Source organism: Geotrypetes seraphini, chromosome 1 (assembly GCF_902459505.1).
Source record: "Geotrypetes seraphini chromosome 1, aGeoSer1.1, whole genome shotgun sequence".
Classification (NCBI taxonomy): domain Eukaryota; kingdom Metazoa; phylum Chordata; class Amphibia; order Gymnophiona; family Dermophiidae; genus Geotrypetes; species Geotrypetes seraphini.
Window position 1 is genome coordinate 269738956 of NC_047084.1, and position 14995 is coordinate 269753950.

At 41.1% G+C, this 14995-nt stretch overlaps 1 long non-coding RNA gene across 1 annotated transcript in view; it reads left to right on the forward strand.

Annotated features, from left to right (window-relative positions):
• LOC117354413 overlaps positions 1-14995 on the forward strand; it is a 273186-nt gene that overhangs the window by 64102 nt on the left and 194089 nt on the right. Inside the window, exon 3 of the long non-coding RNA XR_004538206.1 lies at positions 4096-4320. This is a non-coding gene — a long non-coding RNA (uncharacterized LOC117354413). The remainder of the gene's footprint in view (positions 1-4095; positions 4321-14995) is intronic.

Sequence of the window (14995 nt, forward strand, 5' to 3'; positions counted from 1 at the left end):
GATAATTGTTGCATGGGGGGGGGGGGGGTGCGAACAATAACCGTGGAAGAGGGGGGGAAGGGTAGGGGGGGAGGTGAGGTTGAGATTAGTAGTTTGGTGGTAAATGCCTGGAAGAGTCTCCCAGAAGAGGTGGTGGAGACAGAGACTTATTCTGAATTCAAGAAAGTGTGGGATAGGCATGTGGGATCTCTTAGAGAGAGGAAGAGATAATGGTTACTGCAGATGGGCAGACTGGAAGGGTCAGTTAGTGACCACTGGGGAGTATATAATCTAATTCCTCCAGTGGCCATCTGGTCAGTTTAGGTATCTTTTTGGCACTTAGACACTTTTAAAACAGGTCTCGCTCAGATCATCATTCCAGGATGTCTTGAGAAAGGTTTGATTTTTACCAGAAGATGCCCAAGTCTAAGCATGCTCAAAACCTGCCCGTAGCACGCCTCCAACATGCCCACTTTTTGTTTTGGACACACAGAGACTGGGACGTCTCATGCAGGCATGCAGAAAGAGATTTTTGAAAATCAGCATTTGGATGTCCTGGTGGATAGGACATCCAAGTGCTGATTTATGCCATTTTTTAAACATCTTAATGTTTTGAAAATGCCTCTAACTGGCACCTATGTGTTTTTGTAAAATATGTAAAAAGATAGGTGCCTTCCTGCCCTATTAATCATCACCATGTTATTACAATTCAAGAGGAAACTAATTAGATTGACTCTAAAAAAATGTTACAGAAAATACTGCGATCAAAATTTATAAAATAAAAATATTCTGAAATAACTGGATTTTAAAAGCCTCCGAGATCTCAAATAATTCTGCTGAATTTGGATTTCAGTTGTCAAATAATCCCATAAACTAGGTACTGCAGAAATAATTTATTAAAGTAGATGACAAACGTAGAGACAGAACAGCAGGAAACTGAAGTTTATACTTGTCCTGCAAACAGCTAAAGCAATGTTTAATTTTACAGTGAATTAAAAAGGATCCCTTTAATTAAGATGTGGTAAGTGCCCACAGCTTAAGATGGTTCTGCTAGGCTCTGCTTAGACATTCTGCGTTACATTCCAAATCAGTGTGTGCTAATCCAGGTGCTAATAATTTTTTTACATTTTTTTGTTAGAGGGGAAATGTCAGGGGGCAGAGAGTGGACATTCCTTTGTTAATTAGTGCAACTACATTACTGCATGCCAGCAAAATAGGTGTCAGTGAGTGCTGCCATAGTAAGATTTTCTTTAATGATCATGCACTAATGACATTAGCCCATGACTATTTTAGAAAAAATTAGCTGTTTTCCAGCTGTGGTAAAAATGACCTTTAGCGCAAGTGAAAAACCCATATAAGGGTGTGCTAAGGCCACTTTTTATTGGAGTTTACTATAAGGGCTCCCAAAGACATTGGATGGAATAAGTCCATATAATATTTTAAAAGCATGACTCAGCAATCTGAATTCACTTTGAGCCTGGGCCAAATTAAAAATGGCCAAAACAAGCCTTTTGAATGTAGGAGAGGCCAACCTTTTTAATGAGCTGGTCAAACAGATGTGCCAGCAGAGCAATGGGACACCTTAGGAGGCACTGCTGTGAACATATACTTCTCACCAGAACCCCCGTACATTATGGGCTCCTTTTACAAAGGTGCGTCTGGGCCTTAACGCGCAGAATAGCGCGTGCTAAAATGCTGCGCACTAGCCGCTACTGCCTCCTCTTGAGCAGGCAGTAGTTTTTCAGGTAGACCCTCAGCCACAAGAGGGCATCCGCTCAAACTCAGGGGCGGGAAATTTCATGGCGACACCAGGAAATATTTCTTCACCGAGAGAGTGGTTGATCCTTGGAATGAGCTCCCGGTGCAGGTGATTAAGGCAAACAGCGTGCAAGAATTTAAGAGCAAATGGGATGCCCATGTGGGATCCCTTAGAGGGTTAAGCCAAGGGAACCTGCACCAGGAGTGGGATCCCTAGGATAGTAGACTTGGGGGTGGGTCAGTAGAGTGGGCAGACCTGATGGGCTATGGCCCTTATCTGCCGTCATCTTCTATGTTTATATAACGGGCGCTAATCCGGTACGTGCGCTAAAAACGCTAGCGTACCTTTGTAAAAGGAGCCCTATATGGTGAGCTCTCCAAAACTCCCGGAAACCTACTGTACCCACCTGCCTACCACCCCAATAGCCCTTATGCCTGCAGGTGTCACCTATATTTATTCAATTTTCTATACTGTTCTCCCAAGGGAGCTCAGAATGGTTTACATGAATTTATTCAGGTACTCAAGAATTTTTCGCTATCTGTCCCAGTGGGCTCACAATCTATCTGATGTACTTGGGGCAAAGGGGGGGATTAAATGACTTGCCCATGGTCATAAGGAGCAGTGTGGGTGCCTTACAGTGGGTTTGTGGTGGACTCACACTTTCCCACCACAAGTGTATTAGTTAGGGTGGTATATGGGCCTAGTTCCCCTTCTCTGCGGTCCACTGCACTGCCCATCAGGCTACTTCAAAGACTTGCTTGCTGCTCTGCTAGGGTTAGCCATAATATCTGCAGCTGTCAGAGACAGATATATACTTTTCATGCAGATTAATGGGGGATGGGAGGGGAGTCAGTGACCACTGGGGAAGTGTGTATGTGTATCATATTTTCATCCCTCTCATGGTTATCTGGTCAGTTTGGGTACTTTTTGGCTTTTATTTGTTTAAAAAACAGGTCTGTTCCAAAATGTCCAAATTGTGTCATGGCCATTTTGTAAAATGTTTAATTATTGCTGTTAAAACATCCAAGTGCTAAGCCTACCTAATTCTGCCCAAAACATACCTCTAACTTGCCCCCTTAAGATTTAGATGCACTGGAGGCAAACAACCAGAAAGACATCTAGAAAGTCAGTTTTGAAAATGTCCACTTGGATGTTTTGACTAGTAAGTCGTCCAAGTGCTGGTTTAGATGTCAGTAAGACAGCATATCTTTTTTGAAAATGAGCCCCTTAGTCATGATTGAAATAGGTCCAGATAAAAATGTCCAAGTTTTTGGCCTAGACTTTTTTTTATCTTGTTCAGTTATTCTTGAAAATTGTTCAAATTATTGTCCCACCTGAATTCAATCCAAAATATGGTCCCAACACGTCCAATTGTGGGAAAAACAGTCTCAAATTTTTTTGAAAATCATGACTTGGATGTTTTCCCATGAAAAACATACATTATTTGTTACCCTGTGCTGCTTTTGAGACATTTTTCACTTTTGAAAATGAGCGCCCATGTATCCTCAGTCCTATCATGATAACTACATATCAAAATGGTATCAAGGGCTTTATTATGGGATGTGTGGTTATGATGCTTGTGACTGAATTCTCCTGGATTAGAATGCCTGTTGTCTAGGGACCCCTACAGATCTAACGGCTATGGAGTATAGAGACCTCTTGTGGCAAGCTACCCAGTACTTTCCAGAATTAGGAGGGGTTTCCTTATTAGTAGGACAATTGGAGGAGGAAAGTTCAAATGGGATGGAAACCTGAATAGTATAGAAATTCAGCTCAAAAACAGTTTTCTGTCTTTGGATGGCTAAGCAAAGTACTACCATAAATTGTGTAAATTGGCAGACCATCAAAACAACATCTCGATTGTGATGGGGAAGTCTGAGGGCGGAGTTGAAGCAATCCTCAAAATTATTCAGGCAAGTAGAAATAAGAACAAGAACACATCAGATGTTCTACTTCTGCAATTAATATAGTTTTTAAAAAATTATTCAGGCAAGTAGGATCACATAAATATCACTAACATGCTCATCATATTTAACTATAATATTTTAATCTTTACTCCTTAATATATAAAGAAGTTTGTTAATCAATGTCTTATGTCAAGTTAGTTCCAGTGCAAAAAATTGTACCAGTTTTATGCCAGTGATTTAGCCATGGAAAATAACTTGGATGGTTTTCTTTTAACTTGGTTAACATTTTTGTCGGCCTAACACATTGTTCTTTTTCTACATGCTATTTGTGGGTGATACATTTGCTTTCTAAATAATAAATCTGTATTATATTGCCACAGATGGTTATAGAGTGATTTCAGTTATCTCTCCTCACATTTTTTTCTTTCCTCTTTCTATGTAATTTTGCAGATGTCACAGCAAAGGATCTACAGGGGGCCTGAACAGTAACAAAAGATGCTGCTCCAGGAGAGCAGCGAGAATTTACATGAACATGAGACAGACATCTCAACACCCATCCTAATGTGCCTTTAAATGTATGAAGATAAGAGTGCAGTTGTCCCATCCTTTGTCCAGGAAAAAGCAACAGAAAAATAGAGACCACTTTCCATAAATTGGGTTCCCAAGACAGACCAAGTAAGAAAGAATAACTGAATTCTGAATTCAAGAGGGCCTGGGATAGGCACGTGGGATCTCTCAGAGAGAGAAAGGGATAATGGTTACTGTGGATGGGCAGACTAGATGGGCCATTTGGCCTTTATCTGCTGTCATGTTTCTATGTTAGCAAAAGAACAGAAATATGAAGGGGGGAAAGTTATTCTTCTCCTTCTATGCCTATTTTGATTTCCTTTTTTGATATGTATTTAAATTGCAAGAGATGTCTTCCTTCAATTGTGGGTTAGATGGATATTTACCTTATGGTTAAAATTATTTTTTTGGATGGTGTATAATTTTCTGTGAAATCCATATCTTATTATGTTTAAATGGATGTAATATGTTGAAAATACTTAAAAAAAAAAAGAACAGAAATGCAACATGTAGCTGCTCTCCATGAAACAGAACTTTGATTTATATTAAGCATATCAGGTATTTAATTAAAAAGGGCTGACTTTTAATCATCTAACACAAAAGTTCGTCAGGCTTTGTTAATAAAGAAGAGCACAGGAGCAGATTTCTGGATTGTGCCACAGGCTTCGTTGTATAGCTTTCAGCCTGCATACGCAGTCATCCAATAGAGCGTCTCAACCATGGATTCAGATAGGGCTACCAGACGTCCGGATTTCCCTGGACTTGTCCTCCTTTTTGAGAACATGTCCGGGGTTTCAGACGACTTTTCAAAACCTGGCACTTTTGTCTGGATTTTGAAAAGCCTCCTCTAAATTGCATCGAGCAGGATGAAATCCGCGCATGTCCATACAAGCAATTAAGGCCTAATTCTATAAATTGTGTGTGGAAATTTGGACATGCACCCAATTTCCGTGTGCAATTTAATCTGCTATAATAAAACCCTTAGTGTGCACTTAGTGTGCATGTGCACCGTGATCCGTGGTGCCGTGTCTGCCTCAGCTGATTTTCTGCCTCAATCTCCAATGCTGGCTTCAACTGATTTCCTGCCCCGATCTCCGACGCAGATTCACTTCCTTCTGACTAGCCTTCTGACTAGCTACCGCTGTCGGGATGCCTCTTCTTCTCACCCCCGGATCAGCAGTGGCAGCAGCTGCGGTTTCAACAAGCAGCCATGGGCCATTTGCTAGGCCAGCCCACTTCAATAATGCGATCCGAGCTGGCCTAGCAAAAGCCCCGAGGCTGCCCGGCCTAGCGGATGCTGGACAGGGGGATCAGGGAAGGAAGAAGGGGTGCTGCTGGACAGAGGGAGCAGAGAAGGGGGTACTGCTGGATGGGGGGAAGAAAAAGGAAGGGAGAACGGCTATTGCAGGTCAGGGGGAGCAGGGAAGGGGTGCTGATGGACAGGGGGGAGTTAAAAGGAAGGGAGAAGGGCTACTGCTGGACAGGGGGGATTAAAAGGAAGGGAGAAGGGCTACCGCTGGACAGGTGGAGCAAGGAATGGGTGCTGCTGGACAGGGGGAGGTAAAAGGAAGGGAGAGAGACAGAAATAAACGTAAAAGGAAGGGAGAGAGACAGAAATAAAGAAAGAAAGGGAGCAGGGAGAGAGAAAGAAAGATAACCATAAAGACAGACATAAAGAAATAAAGAAAGAAATGCCTAAGTCTACACATCTATTCTAGCACCCGTTAATGTAACGGGCTAAAAAGCTAGTTCTATAATAAATAATTAGCACCGATAGTTAGGTGCTAATAATCAATTATTGGCACTAATTTGCATCGGTTAAAATTAATGCATGTATTTTTAGGTCGAGGATCTGCCCAGAATCAGGTGAACAGGGGCTTTCTTGTAATTTATGTGAATCCACTCTTAACTTAGGTGCGAGGATTTACACAAGGGTTTAGTTAGTGTAAATTCTCACACCTAAAGTTTGGTGTGATTCCAAGCACCAAGCATTATTCTATAAACAGTGCCTAACTTTGAGTGCCAATTATATATTTGTTATCTATTTATTGAGATTTATTACCTGCCTTTATGAAGTGATTTACCCAAGGCAGTGTTTAGTGCATTTTTTTTTTAGTTGGCACCATTTATAGAATTCAGTTCTTAATAAAGATTTTCTTTTCTATGCCTGTTGGATATTTCCTTCGATGTGGAGGGACATTTTTGATATGACGTCTAAGTCTGAGTTTGGACGTTTTTGAAGTACAGTAAAACTTTGGATTGCAAGTAACTTGGTTTGCAAGTATTTTGCAAAACAAGCAAAATATTTGATTAAATTTTAATTTGATATACCAGCAAGGTCTTGTAATACAAGTACATACAGTATACACACATCACATCATCACAACTGAGCCAATAGTTCTTCTCTCTCTGACGCTACGGGAGTGTAGTGACTGTTCTAAACGAACGAGGTCTTGCAATAGAAGTATGTTTAGTATTTTGTATTAAAGTTTTTGGTTTGTGGAATGAATCGTTTGAGTTTCCATTATTTCTTATGGAGAAATTTGCTTTGATATACGAGTGTTTTGGATTACAAGCATGTTTTCAGAATGAATTATGCTCGTAAACCAAGGTTTTATTGTATGTCCAAAAATCAATTAGAGTAAATGGTCATTTTCAAAACTGCCAATGTCAATTTTTTTTGAAAAATAAATTTTCTAGATATTTTCAACCTTGGTGTGTATATCTTTTATGACCATTTCTGAAAAAAAAAAAAATCCAAAGTGAAAAACTGTTTTATTTTTTTTTTTAGGTAAGTAATCAAGGTATATTTACACATTACTTTTTCCTAGCAGATGGGGGTCTTAAGAGTCTTTCTATTTGATAATGATTGCTTGCAATTTGTGGATGATATTTATCCTTTTGCTTAGATTTAGTTGTTGTATCTTGCATTGTCTTATTTTATCATTATGAGGGGAATTCAATTAATGGCGCTCACAGTTAAATGTTAGGATTATCCACATTAAGCTAGTATTTTCTAAAATGGCAATCTGCACAAGGCACCACAGAATACTAGCCTAGTGTGTATTTTGGCCCTGATTCTATGAATAGCGCCTACTGGTAGATGTCTAGATTGGAATGCCTTATCGATGTAGGTGCCTAAGTTAATTTTGTTTTAAATTGGTTAACTGATGCTGGAACCAATTTTTAAAAATTAATTTGTTAGTAGGCGCCTATTTGGTAGGCGCCTACAATTTGGATGTAGGCATCTACACTGAAGTGCTTACTGGTGCCTACCCAAAAAAGTAGGCACCAGTAAGGATAGGGATAGGGATGGAGTTTGGGTGTAGCTTGACTTAGGTGCTGGTAGGCACCAACCATAGGTGCCAGTATTTTAGGCCAAGAAGACCCTGGACTAATATACTGGTGTCTATGTTGTAGATGCTTATTGGCACATAACTTGATTTAGCTACCGCTAGGTGTGGTTCTACAAATGGTGCCTAACTTTGAATGACATACGGTAGGTGCTATTTTCCCAGGCACCTACCGAATTAGGTGCCGTTAAAGAATCAGGCCCTATCTACCTAACTTTGGGCACAAGCACTTATGGTTGCCAAAGGCTGATATAAATGTTGATGCCCAATTAATGGCAGTTAGGCACAGAAATGCAGGCATTCTATAATATTACTTCTAATTCCTGGGACCACCCCTGAGCCACCCATGTCCATCCCATGGTCATGCCCCCTTTGGAGTTGCACACAGTGAAATATAGGTACACATGTTATAGAATAAGGCATAGGGCAGATCTGCATGCTTGTTAATTCTAATAATTGATTGTTAGCACTTAATTGACAAATCTGATATCCACACCTCCAAATATAAGTGACCTATGCATAATCAGGGATATGTGTTTTATCGAAAATGATAGGAGGCTTGCGCCAGAAGACGTATGAGGAGAGACTGGAAGCCCTGAATATGTATACTCTAGGAAAGGAGAGACAGGGGAGATATGATTCAGACATTCAAATACTTGAAGGGTATTAACGTAGAACAAAATCTTTTCCAGAGAAAGGAAAATGGTAAAACCAGAGGACATAATTTGAGGTTGAGGGGTGGTAGATTCAGGGGCAATGTTAGGAAATTCTACTTTACGGAGAGGGTAGTGGATGCCTGGAATGCGCTCCCGAGAGAGGTGGTGGAGAGTAAAACTGTGACTGAGTTCAAAGAAGCGTGGGATGAACACAGAGGATTTAGAATCAGAAATTAATATTAAATATTGAACTAAGGCCAGTACTGGGCAGACTTGCACGGTCTGTGTCTGTATATGGCCGTTTGGGGGAGGATAGGCTGGAGAGGGCTTCAGTGGCTGGGAGGGTTTAGATGGGCTGGAGTAAGTCTTAACAGAGATTTCGGCAGTTGGAACCCAAGCACAGTACCGGGTAAAGCTTTGGATTCTTGCCCAGAAATAGCTAAGAAGAAAAAATGTAAAAATTTAAATTGAATCAGGTTGGGCAGACTGGATGGACCATTCGGGTCTTTATCTGCCGTCATCTACTATGTTACTATGTTTATTATGTTTTGAATAATAATAATAACCACATGTGGGAGCAATTCTATATAATTAGGCACCTCCGTTTTAGACACACTGAAGATATGTGACTGAAATATCACTTTCACTTACCTGGATACGACACAACCTGGACTGGTTCAACGATCATAAGAAGGCAATTCAGGGCTTCCTTTTATAAAGCTGCGCTAGCGGTTTTAGTGCACGCTAAATTGCCGCGTGCGCTAGACACTAATGCCAGCATTGAGCTGGCTTTAGTTCTAGCTACATAGTGTGGGTTTAGTGCGCGCTAAAATTCTGCGTGCCCTAAAAACGCTATTGCAGCTTTGTAAAAGGAGCCTTCTGGGTCTGCATGCCTGTCTGGAGGATTTACTTAACCAAAAATGCTGAAATGATTTCAGAGTGTGGGGTCTGCTGGAAAGACATGCTCTTTTACTTGGAAAAGTACTTACCATGCATTCTTAACATCAAGCTTGTGAAACATTTGGGACCTGAAAGAGTTAATAGAGTACTTTCTAGGCTGACACCAGGATCTAAATAGCCTAGATCTGTAGTGATAAAGATACTTTGCTATCCTCAAGGGGACAAGGAAATGGGAAGGTCTGTCTCCCCCCCAGAAACTTGTTCAAACCTTTTTTAAACCCAGCTACATTAACCCCCTATTACCACAACCCATGCAACGAGTTCCAGAACTTAACTTTTCTTTGAGTGAAAAAATATTTCCTCCTATTGGTTTAAAAAGTATTTCCAGGTAACTTCATTGAATGTCCCCTAGTCTTTGTAATTTTTGATAGAGTAAAAAATTGTTTCACAGGATTTAGTAGACCTCAATCATATCTCCCTTTAGCCATCTCCTTTCCAAGCTGAAGAGCCTTAACTTCTTTAGCCTTTCCTCATACGAAGGGAGCTCCATCCCCTTTATCATCTTGCTTGCTTTTCTTTGAACCTTTTCTAATTCTGCTATATCTTTATTGATAGACGGCAACCAAAACTATGTGCAATACTCAAGGTAAGGTTGCACAGAGGCATTATAATATTTTTGGTCTTATTTACCATCCCTTTCCTAATAATTCCTAGCATCCTGTTTGTTTTTATGGCTGCTGCTGAACATCAGGAGAAAGGTTTCAATGTATTGTTTATGATGACACCTATATCATTTTTATGGGTGCTGACTCCCAACATGGACCCTGGCACCTGGTAACTACAATTTAAATTATCCTTTGCATTTGCCCACCTTAAATTTCATCTGCCATTTGGATGCCCAGTTTTCCAATTTGCTAAGGTCTTTCTGCAATTTCTCACAGTCAGCATGTGTTTTAACAACTTTGAATAGTTTAGTGTCAGCTGGAAATTGAATCACCTCACATGTCTTTCCAATTTCCAGATCATTTATAAATATGTTAACCAACACTAGTCCCAGTATGGATCCCTGTGACATGCCACTATTTACCCTCCTCCACTGAGAAAAATGACCATTTAACCCTGTTTTCTGTGCAATAACCAATTCCTAATCCACAACAGAACATTATTGGAACCTAGGGACAGTGCCAGGTGGACTTCTATGATCTATGTCCCAGAAATGACAAAATAAGACTATCAAATACATTATTTAGCATTCATTGTTGGATTTAATATGAATTGATAATACATGTAACTGTTAGTTAGACTGCTGTCATTTAATATGTTCCTCAAGTGCAGCTTTTGAAAATTGCTGGACATAGTAACAAATTCATCTGCAGCGCTACACATCCTTAAATGTACATGTGTCACAAGAAGCTCCATGTTTGGCAAATCCCTTGGAAAAATATCAGACAAGCAATGTACTTTCCAGCTGAATTTTTCAATTCTCATCTAAAGCTTTATGTAAAATCATTGTTCCAATGTCCTTATAAAATACTAGGACAACACAGTACCACAGAAATCGGAGCTGGTATAAATGTAAGCATGGACAATCTGCATTGGCTGTGCATCTATAATAATAAAATGCTAAGCACGCATGCGCACTCTTAAGCCGTGTTCCCCGAGATCTGATCTGTCAGGATGTGGCCACAAGAATGCGCATGCGCGCTTACCACGTCACACATCTGAGCGTGAGAGCAGGTCTCCGGCAGCGCGGTAACTGAGGACCTTGCAGTCAGTCTTCCCGGTACCCCCCTTCGGGAGGACCAGATCCCCTCCCACCATGGCGAACAATAGGTCTCTTGCAGCGCGGTAACTGAGGACCTCGCAGTCAGTCTTCCCGGTACCCCCCTTCGGGAGGACCGGGTACCCTCCTGCCATTGCGAACAGTGAGCAGACCTGCTGATTAGCTCACTCTGGCCGAGGGCCCCCGCCTCGGTGTTCGAGGACCGGCGGATAGCTTGCGCCACAATGCTCCTCAGTGAGCTCCTGGAGAGAGTTACCTTCTACGATGTCACTGCCGGGCTGGTTCTTTTCCTGCATAGCTGGGAGGGCGCCCAGGCCAACCAAGCACTGCGCTTCTTCATGAGTGTCACTTACCAGGTGTCACCCTTCGAGGGCTGGCTGGCTGACGTATGGCTGGGCCGCTTATGTACCATTTGGCTCAGCATGGTGCTCTACATGGCCGGTATGCTCAAGCTCCCTTTGCTAGCAAACCCACAGAGGGAAAAATGGTTGCTTTGGAGGGAGGGGTGTGCTGGGGGGCAGACAGCTTTGCAAACAGTCAGGAAGAGGGAAAGAGGGTTGCTTTGGAGGGAGGGGTTTGCTGGGAGGCAGACAGCTTTGCTGGGGGGGGGGGGGGAATACAGAAGGGGGCCATGGAAAAACAGTCAGGGAAACAGAACGGGGCCACAGAAAAACAGACAGCGTCCAAGGAGAGAGAAACAAATAAAAATAGACAGACAGCGGCAAAGGGGAGAAAGAGAAAGAAAGAAAGACACACACATCTATTCTAGCACCCATTAATGTAACGGGCTTAAAGACTAGTATGTTATAAGAATGTCTGTATTTTGTGACTTCACCCACACGCTGCCCAGTCTCTGCTTCAGAATACTTCTACATGGGTATTGCATGAAAGTACAGTACCTGTTATTTTATCACCATGCGTACTCTTACGCACATAACCTCATGGTAGCTGTATAAAAGGCCTTTACATGTTTATAAAGCTGCACTTTATTAAGTGAAAATGGGAGGCAAATCTCTGCTATTCGGAAGTTTGCAGTTATGTTGCCCAAACTGTGCCTTCGGAGCTGCTCATTTAACCAATTTTTTTTGTTTCCTGATCCATTTAGACCCTTAAGATCCCATGTACTATGGATCATTATGGGACTTGCAGCATGTTATTCAGTAATATCAATACAAGACAGAGAAAATAGTCAAAGACAAATAAATGTCTGTATGACAGAGATATTTTAGATCACTTAAAAAAAGATTCAAATGATTGCAGTTGATGAAAAATAGAGAAGAAACATATCCTCCCTATTACAAAACCGTAGCGTGGTTTTTAGTGCTGGCTGCGGGGGTAACAGCTCTGACGCTCATAGGAATTCTATGAGCATTGGAGCTGTTACCGCCGTAGCCGACGCTAAAAACTGCGCTTCAGTTTTGTAAAAAGGGGAAGGGGATAGAATTACATGTCATGCTCAGGTTTCTTCTAGCCAGGAAAGCCTGAATTTCTGCTTTCTGACTTAGTCTGTAGTTCAGTGATCCAGGATAAACATTTCTGCTAGGATAATTCTTAGGAGATTTAAATTGTCTACTTCCCTTGGTAGGATATGCCTTCATTTCATATAGAAAAGCCTTTGAGGGACAGCAGATTGTCATATTTGTTACAGTCCTCGCGAAATGTGCATGCTCTTCCATTGTCCTATTTTCCACCTGTCCAGAATTCCTTGAGGATATTCTTGTTAGTTTGCTTGCTATCTCATCAAACTGTTCTTTTTATCAGCAGACCTTATCATCACCTGCCTATTTCTTTGCATTCTCTGGTACAGGTTTGCTCAGCAGGGCCTACACCCGGACATGGAGCTTTAAATAACATTTCAAGTGGGAACACATACTGTAATAGATCAGAAAAGCATGACAATTTACTAAATAGAAGTGGATTGCCTTGAGGCTGAGGAGGGATAAAAACGGTAAGGGAAAGCGCTCATGTGATGGCTTTATGCTTGATTGCTCACTTTCTTTACAATTTCAAGTTAACAACTTAGTTAGAAAATGTTTTTTTCAATCTTCTTATGTTGAGATGGGTTCGACATTTCTTCTGTCAGCATCACTTTGCTACATTAGTGCAGGCGATAATATTAGCTCAGCTGGACCATTGCAACTCTTTATACATCTGTTTGAGCGAGGGTAATTGAAAAATGTTGCAATTAGTCCAAAATATGGCGGCCAAATTGATCTTTGGGAAAAAAGAAGTTTGAACATGCCTCCCCTTTGTTGAAAGCACTTCATTGGTTGCCAGTTCATCTTAGAATTAAATTTAAGTGTGCTAGTATAGTTTTTAAAATTATACCTGGTATTTTTACATCGTTAGTAGCTATCTCGTTTAATTCCTTATGACCTACAAGATCAAGATTGTCTCAAACATTTAAACTCTCATTCCCTTCTGTTAAGGGTGTTAAAGCTATGGAATACCTCTCTCGATCTTTTGTTTACATTTTTGCGACTATTTGGAACAAATTTCCTTACGAGATTATCTAATCTAATCTAATCTAAATCTTAGGTTTGTATACCGCATCATCTCTACATTCATAAAGCTCGACACGGTTAACAAGAGTTAGGGTAGAAAGGAACTCCAGTGGAGGGAAGAGGCAAAATGAAGAGAAAATTTAGAGGACTAGAATAACCAGAGAGGGAGGAGGAGTTACATTTTTGAGAATAACCAGGTTTTCAGATGTTTACGGAAGAGTAGGAGGGAGCTCAGATTCCTAAGAGGGGAGGTAAGGTTGTTCCAGAGCTGAGCGATTCTGGAAGGGAGGGAAGAACCTAGTTTTCCTACAAGTGAAACGCCTTTTAGAGAGGGAAAGGAAAGTTTCAGTTTTTGGGTGGATCTAGCAGAATTGGGGTTAGAGGAGTTCCAAGAAAGAGGAATGAAGGGAGGGAGAATAGCGTGTAGGATCTTGAAAGTGAGGCAGGCACATTTGAAGTGGACTCTGGAGATAATCGGAAGCCAGTGGAGCTTGGATAAAAGAAGTGAGACGTGGTCGAATTTGCTTTTTGCGAAGATAAGCTTAGCAGCGGTATTCTGAATCCGCTGGAGTCTTTGAAATAGAGTTGCAGATTAGATCACTTATCTCTCTTCATCTGTTTAGGAAATCCCTGAAAACCTATCCTTTCCAACAGGATCTAGATGAATATAAAACTTGATTTTATTTAGTATCGTGGTGGGCCAATTAATTTGGACTTCTCTTCTGTATCTGTTGTTTTCCCCCTTTACACCAATAATGTACACTGAGTTGAGCCCCAATACTTGGGATGATTTGGTATATAAACCTAAGGATTGGATTGGATTGGTGGTGTGACCGAGAGTAGAACTAGGTAGTAGGAAACCAGCCTATTTTGCCCAAACCAAGCTGATGTTTGCAAGTGACAGAGAATATAGTACTCTATAGGTTAAGAAGTTTTAAAGTTCCAACCACTTTTTCCAAAACCAGTACTTTTATTTGAGCAAATCCTTGCTTTGCCATAGTTTAAAAAATAATAATAGCAGAAAAACTGGACCTTCCCAAACACTTGAGTTCAAGTACACAAACAGCTTTAGTTCACTCTGCACTGATTCAATGGTTTTCTTATTTCCACAAAACCAAAAAGAAATCTTTTCTTCTAGGTAACCACTTTCTTTTAAGCCCACCTTGGTTCTGGCATCATATCAGCTAGTCCAGACTAGAGAGTTGCACGGGGACAGAAATCCCACCCGTCCCCGCCAGGATCCTTTCCGTCCCCACCCGTCCCCGCGAGGAATCCCCTCCATCCCTGCCCGTCCCTATAAAAAGCAGCAATTACTTCTGACAGGATCATCAGTTCCACAGTTTCTTTTGTGTTTGCGCTGCTATTTTCCTTGTGGAATCTCTTTGGTGGAACCCCTTTTTTTGTTTTCTGTTCAGGTAATTAATTTATATTCCCCCTTTTTTTACTAAGGCGTGCTAGCCGATTTAACGTGTGCTAAATGCTAACGCGTCCATAGAATATAATGAACACGTCAGCATTTAGCGCGCACTACATCAGCTAGCATACCTTAGTAAAAAGGGGGAATATAAGTTAATTACTTGAGCAGAA